This window comes from Podarcis gaigeae (genome assembly GCF_964106915.1).
Source record: "Podarcis gaigeae genome assembly, chromosome: 14".
NCBI classification, from domain to species: domain Eukaryota; kingdom Metazoa; phylum Chordata; class Lepidosauria; order Squamata; family Lacertidae; genus Podarcis; species Podarcis gaigeae.
The window spans coordinates 24,788,559-24,796,721 of NC_139690.1; positions in this window are offsets into that span (position 1 = coordinate 24,788,559).

Genomic DNA, 8,163 nt, shown 5'->3' on the forward strand with positions numbered 1-8,163 from the left:
CTAGCCCAAAACATCTTGAGGGTATCAGGTTGGAGGCAGCAGGTTAAATTAAATGAGACAGGGCCTTTCGTCATGGAGCTCTCTTGTAGTTTGGCTCTTAATTCAGGGGAAAGTAGAAGTCAAAAACTGGGTACAAAAGCACCAGTCAATTAATTACCTTGTTAGCGTACAATTAACTTCTGTGCTATAAGTGCTGCTAATCCTTGCTATTACCTAATCAAATACAGCTACATATGCAAACTCAATCTACGCAAATAGGCTTAATACTCCCTTGATTCCCCAAGGCCTAAAGAACTCCCCCTGTGTGAACACACAAGGGTTTGCATGCACACTCGAACAGCTGCAGCCTCCCCCATGGAGGACTCTGACAAGGACAAGGTTCAGGGTGCTTCCTCCAGAACAGAACCACCAGTATCTTACTCTGGACTCTTCTGACCAGAGGACTCAGGCCTGCCACAATCCTCTGACTCAGGGGATGCATCCGCTGCAGTACTTTTGTCTCCCCAGCCTTTCAGAAACCAAGGGCTACAAAATAAGGGAAGGGCAGCTTGTAACTACCCAGGCAGCTCCTCCAGCTAGGCAGAGTCTTCCACACTTCAGGTTTGGTCAGACTTATGTAAGGGTTCGGTTGGCACTAGCTTCCTGAGCAAGATAATGCTTCAGCCAAGAGGAAGGAGCTGGCCAAGGTCCTGATCTTGCCTGCCATCTGCTTGGACCAGATACTGCCTGCTTCGGTTGATTCAAGGTCCCTGTTGAAACCACATCTTTTGTGTCAGCATGGATAATACTGTGCTAGATGGATTGGTCTGACCCAATCCAAGGCAGCTTGCAATATTTCTAGGAGGAAGGGTCACAGCTCGGGGACAGAGCTTTGCTTGCAGAAGCTCCAAGTTTTTGATCCCTGACGTGACATAAGAATAAACTGCTAGATCAGGCCAGAGGCCTATCAAGGCCAGCTTCCTGTTCTCAAAGTGGCTGACCTGTGGGAAGCTTGCAAGATGGACATGAGCGCAACAGCTCTCTGCCCGCCGGCAGTTCCCTGCAAGTGGAATTCAGAGATGTAATACCTCCGACCATGAAGGTAGAACCGTGGAAGTATCTCCACATAAAGCTGGGGAAGAATAGCAGACCGTCCATGTTGCCAATGCTGAGTTAGTGTGAATATAAGCAGCCTCCTATATGGGAAGCAGAAAACATTTCCTCTTACTCTACCTGCTAATACTAGCCTGTCTCCCCGGCCCCCAACTGCTGCTTAATGAGGCAAGGCAAACAGGTTGTTATCAGAAAGCCAACACCTTAGGGACCCCTTAACCCCCTTCTATCCCAGCTCCATCACTGAGATCATTTCCAGGAGCATCGTTGGTCATGCCCCAAGTTGGTGAGGCTCCTTTGACAGACACTTAAAACCAAGCTGGTGGAAGGGGCGCAGATGTTTGGCAAGATGCCTTCAGACCAGTCTCAGACTCCTCATGCTGTTCTTGAACTCCCAAGCCATACCTTGTACAATCTGTAACCATAGCCTGACGGTTGAAAGCCTCAAATCAAGCTTTCTTTCTAACTCAGTGCAGGAACCTCTGTCACAGCATTTGGGATGGGAGCCAAGAGAGCAACAGTTAGCTGCCGATCTCTGGTTTTAACATTTTTATTGCTTTAGGTTGTGTGTGTGCATGTGCATTCACATGCCCTTTTGTTGTAAACCCCTTTGATATTTTTCTATAAAATTGTGGCACATATTTCTATAAATAAATAAATAAATAAATAAATAAGATGCGCTTCCTTCAAGAAATGGGTGAGTGAGGGGCTCTGGTTGGGAGGTAAGAACACTTAAACTTGCCAGTATATGCAGTTTTCCATGTGAGCTGTGAGCTATTAGTTCATCCCTGTTAGAACCAAGGATGTTACATAACAAAGGAGGCAAGTGAGGGAGGAGTGAGAGTCATTTCTGTTGCAGCACACAGGTACAGCAGGAGCTCTGTGCTGAGAGTTGCTAGCCCTCTTCTGAATCCCATGTTTGGATGGCGATTTTTAGAAATTTTGATTTCCCGCTTTATCACTACCCGAAGGAGTCTCAAAGCGGCTAACAATCTCATTTCCCTTCCTCCCCCACAACAAACACTCTGTGAGGTGAGTGGGGCTGAGAGACTTCAGAGAAGTGTGACTGGCCCAAGGTCACCCAGGAGCTGCATGTGGAGGAGTGGGGAAGTGAACCCAGTTCACCAGATTACGAGTCCACTGTTCTTAACCACTACACCACACTGGGTCTTGCCAGAATGCATTTAATTAAGCCCTTGCTCTGCTAACCCAGCAGCCATTTACAAGACCCCCACGCTAAGCAATCACTCTTGAAAGTAGAATTCTGTGCAGGAGACTGAGGAGGAGCTCATCCTGCTGAAAGACCATGGAACAAGTTCTTGGAGGTTCCCCATGAATTATGCTCCTCCTCAATGCAGCTACGAATCTTCAGCCCTGATCAGTAGTTGGCTTCACTGGTGGACCACTTTTAGAAGGATGTGTGTGTGGCAGTGACACCCACCAACTTGGAAGGATTTAAAAGTGGCTTGGGACCCAGCTACACTGGTAAAGAAAAAATACTTTATATGTGTTACAACACTGTGACACCAGATGGTGCTGTGGAGTCCCGTCTTTCGCCAACGTGATTTCCTTTTATGAAGTTTACTGTACAACGCGTTTAACTGATACACTTCTTTGATGTGTCTAGGACAGGTTTATCCACATCTACTAGTCACAGTGGATATGCACTGCCTCCACAGTCTGAAGCAGCAATGTTTCTGAATACCAATTGCTGGAAATGGCAGGAGTGTGCTGTTGTGCTCGGGTCCTGCATGTGAGGTTTCTCATAATGGACATCTGCTTGGCCCCTGTTGGATTAGATGAGCCACTGGCCTGGAGAAGAGGCAGGAACGAAGATATTGGAGCTATTCTTCAGAAGTACAGACTATGGGAAGCCCGGAAAAATTAATAATTAACAATTTGGACTGTCATTTGCTCGTTTTTCAATTTTAGTTTATTGTTTTTAATTGGATTATGATGTGGATATGTTGACTGGCTGTTTTTATTGGAAAACCAATAAAAATGATTAAATAAAAAATGAGCCACTGGCCTGATCCATCAGGTTCTTCTTATGTTCTTATCTCTTCCGATTCCTGGGAAGGAAAACCCTCATGGAAAATAACCAAGGTTTCCGCTGGTAAAATATATCTTTGGAAATATTTCCCTGCATTTATTTCCCAACAAGGTTTTCGAAAACAAAATGCCCTTGAGATGCCACAGGTTACGAGAAATGTTGTCTTTGGTGCTCAGCAAGCGACTAGAGGGATACTAATGCTGGCCTGTCACCCCAAATACATTTTCTTCTCCCTGATATCTCTAGCTCTTGCCTTTTAAAGCATAAAGCTTTAGAACACTCTAACGAGGCAAGCAAAACAGCTTAAGCATATCAGACAGCACAACAACATCAAAGAAAGCAACAGCAGGAATAGTTTCTCCCCCTTTCAACGGAGCTTAAGAGAGCGAAACTAAGGAACAAATGTTCAATGTGCTAAAATAGCAAGTGTTATTCTTGCTATTATTACCACCATCTATGATGCTGTGATCCATCACTGCAGAGGGTTGGACTAGATGACCCCTTGTGTCCCTTCCAACTCTAAAATTCTATGCTCATCAGTTACAGGAGTCTTAATTGTGACTGCCTAAACACAGCAGGCTCCTCTGACTGAAATCCTGGAGAGCCACTGCCTGTCAGTGTAGACAATACTGAGCTAGATGGAGCACGTTCTGACTCAGGCACCATTCACACGGCAGTTTCTTCCATTTCCCTGACATTTCTCTACTGTAACTGTTAATTTCTGCATCATATTTACATGATGTAAAAAAACACTTCTGGAAAATTATTAGAATACAGTGTATGTTTAGCATTTGTTTCCATGATGTCTGATTCCAGACATCCAAATAATTTTTTTGTTAACTTTGTTCTACTAAATGTGCATTCTGCAGCTGACCTCCTCTGTAGTGGTTTTTTAAAAAAAGAAAAGAAAAGAAGAAGTTTAGGATAATATTTTAGTTTCCTGTTAATTGTGTTTGACTGGATGTTAATTGTATTTAAATGCATACTTTATATTTGACTTTCTTCAGTAAGGTTTTATTCTGGATTAATTGTTGTTTTAATGTAGGTTCTAAACTGTTTTGAGATTTCCCCCCCCCCTTCAAAATATTGAAATGAAATGAATAATAATAATAATTCATCCCCAAAGAGCCCAGGGCAGCAAGCACATTTTTTTTAATAAAAAATTATTATTAGAAACATTCTAATAACAATTAAAAACATTCTATTAACAGTGTAATGGTTCTTTCAGCCAGTGATCTCAGAGTTGCCAGGAATAGTGTCTTTCAACCATCAAATGCTTTGGTAAACTGGAAAGTTTTTACATTCATCCTTAATTATGCAAGAGACAGGCTCACCTCACTACAAATGTTTGCTTTCCAAAAATGGGACATTGTCACTGAAAAGAACCTGCCCCAGTTCTGTGCCAACCAGGCAGCCCCCAGTGGTGGCACCATCAACCAGGCCTCTCCTGCAAATTGTAGATAGTTGATGCTGGTTGTTATGTACTGAGTTGAATAGGATCCAAAATGCAGCAGTCTGATTGGTCCTAGAACAATAGGACCCAAAATGCAGCAGTCTGATTGGTCCTAGAACAATAGGATTCACAATGCAGCAGTCTGATTGGTCCTAGAACAATACAGCAGTATGATTGATCCGCAGGAGCTACCCAATCCAGCTCCAGAGGAAAGTGAATCCACAACCTGATTGGCCTACAGGAGAATCCCGGAATTAGCCAATCGTGTGCAGCCCATTGTGTAAATAATGTATATAAAGCAGATACTTTGGGGGAACTTTCATTCCTCCTCACCACTATGAGCTGAATAAAGAGCATGAAATCCACTCTTGACTCCGAGTTTATTTCACTGGTCAAAGCACTCTTTTAGGTATCTGGGCCACAAGTCATTTAGGGCTTTATATGCCAGTACTAACTCCTTGAATTTGGACCAGTGCAGCACTTTCAGCTTGCTCACCTTACCAGCCTAGCAGCTGCATTCTACACAAACTACAGCCTCTGGGCCATCTTCAAGGGCAGCCCCACATAGAGTGCATTACAGTAGCCCAGACAGTAGGTCACAAGGACATGGACAACTGCAGACCATGCTGAACTGGATGGACCAATGGTCTGGCTGAATATAAGGCAGCTTTCTAGGTTCTTGTAAGATAGCCATGGTTTCCCGAGGCAAATGAAAAAAAGATGTGGCACAGCCTGCACTCTGGAATGTTCCAATACATCATACTAATTAGCTCTTAATGTGTTAAATGGTGTTTTACATATAAACTTACAGATATAATTTGTCTACCTCTCACGGGGGGGGGGGGATACATAAGTTGGTCAGAGGACTGGTAAGCATATTTATCCTTCCTTGCTATTTTGGGAGCCAAACTTTAAGCAAGCGGAAGGTGATAAACGGCTCCCTTCAGAGTCATTACCTTTCGCCTTGGTAGGGCTGGAGGAAACACCTGAGGTTGAATTCTAGCTGAGATTAAGAAAAGGAGAGGCATATAAATCATCGTGAGATGCACAGCATAGAACGATGGATGAACCTTGCACAGGTCTCTTGCCGCTCGACAGACCTGGGAGGCAATATTTTCTCACCCATTGCCTTCCAAATGTTTAGGACTACAACTCCCATCAACCCCAGCTGTCCTGGCTGAGGCTGATGGGAGTTGTAGTCCAAAACATCTGGAGGGTACTAGGTTGGCAAAGGTTGCTGTCAGATCACTTAGATCATCCATTTAAATTCTGCTCGTGGTACCACGCCCTAGAGAGTATCCTAGGGCAGTGATCCCAAAATTTGTTATCATGCCTCTCCTTCTGCCACACATGAAGCATCAACTCTCTATGGTTTCAGATGTCTTGTAAAGATCTATCACTTTCCCAGGCTTTCAGTGACTCATTAGATCAGACTTTTTATTTGAATCCCCTTGATTCCCATTTTTCTTTGTTCTACTGGTATACTGCTGTTCTACTGGTTTTTTATATTCTGTCTTTTAAAAATAATAATAATATTTTGTTTATTGTTTTTATGTTGTACATCACTTAGAGATGAATAAAATAAATGGGATGATTCAGTGGTGCTGAGACTCCAGCACAGACGTAAAAAGGAGAGAGGGTAACTATGACTAACGATCATTAAAATACGCAGTCAGATGATGTTGTCAATTCCCATCCCCCATCCCCCCCACTTACCAGGAGTTGTGTTCACAGCCTGGGGGTGGGCTCCACTCCTGGCAGTTCTCATGGCTGTGGTGGAGCCAGGGAAAATCCACAAGGACCCAGGAGCCAATTGGCATCCAAGCCAGGCTTCTGAAGGGTGGGACTTCAGGGCGGACTTGGGTGAAGACTTCACCTGTCCAGGTCTGCTCTGAGAGAACATAAGGAGGTGAAAGGTGCTTTCAGGCACCCCAGTCTTTTTCAGACTTTCCCTCCCACCCACCTATCTTGTACCTGAGGTACAGTGGTACCTTAGGTTAAGAACTTAATTCATTCTGGAGGTCCGTTCTTAACCTGAAACTGTTCTTAACCTGAGGTATCACTTTAGCTAATGGGGCCCCCCGCTGCCGCCGTGTGGCTGCTGCACGATTTCTGTTCTCATCCTGAAGCAAAGTTCTTAACCCGAGGTACTATTCCTGGGTTAGCGGCGTCTGTAACCCGAGGTACCACTGTATTCAAGGGAAATGAGTCGATTCTCCTCACATACCTTGCTATGGAAATCTGTTGGTCACTGTTTTCAGGACCAGGGAGGAAGTTTCCTGCAAACTGGTTTCCTACAGAGTTGGCACATTTTGTCCACTTCAGAGGAACTGTCACAGCTTTAGGGCGGAAGAGTCCTTGGGCTGCATCTTTAGTGAGAGTGGGTGGGGTAAGGTGCCCCCATCACATGTCATAGGAGTATCCTCCTAAGTGTTTTTTTTGGGGGGGTGGGTGGGAGGTTGGTGACATAGGAGACAAGAGGCCAAGGTCCCTAGAGGCCAAGGTCCCTTCAGCCTCCCCAGTAAAATACTCAATCAAGTTGATTTGCATTGCTGTTCAAATGGTGTGTGTGTGTTGCGCCTCGTAATTGATTATGGAGCTTACCTGCCCCCCCATATTTTATTCAAATTGGCACCCCTAGAGGTGGTACTTCCTGTTCACACACCTAGCTTCAGGGCTCAGGGCCACAATGCCCCCCGCCAGTGACAAGTCAGGGTTCACCAGATGCAGTTCACACCATCAGCAGACCCTAATATTGGTCCAGTGGCGTAGCGTGGGGGGTGCAGGGGGGCCTGGCCGCACCGGGCGCAACATCTGGGGTTAGGGGAAATCCACGGGTTAGGGGGCGCAAATCCACGGGTTAGGGGGCGCAAATTACTTGCCTTGCCCCGGGTGCTGACAACCCACGCTACGCCACTGTATTGGTCATCCCCAGATGGGCTGGTTGATCACTGCATCCGCACCCAATGCCTATATCAAACCTGTTTTCAGCTGCAATCAATAAAGTTGTGTCCTGTTTTGAAACTAATACATACCTCCTTGAATTTGCCAGCTGCACACCCCATCACTGCATCTGGGCCTGCAAATACATTACACTGGGGACATTTAAACCATCAGTTGTCCTCCAGATGTTTTGGATACCAACTCCCATCACCCATCCAAGGCGCTGAGTCACCATCCAGCTCAGTGTTGTCTACACTGACCGGCAGCAGTTCTCCAAGGTTTCAGGTGGGAAACATGCCCAGCTGAACTCAGAACTTTTTGCATGTAGCACAGGTGCTCTACCCCCAAATATGATCCCAGCAAGTTTCAAAGAAATAGAGCACTCCCCTCAAAACGAGCTCAGAGCTGGCTAAGTCGTTTCAGCTCAGCTGAAGTGTTTCCTCCTCACACAAGGATTATCTCTATGTGGGAAAATTGCAATGTGTGAAACAACCCACCCTCCCCAATTAAATCCGTATCTGCCCTGCAAATAGAGGTTAATTTAGGTGGCTAAAAGTGCGCCTCAGCTGGAATACTGTCAGCTGTTTTTAGATCCCTGTCTTGAAATAAATTTAGTCCCTGA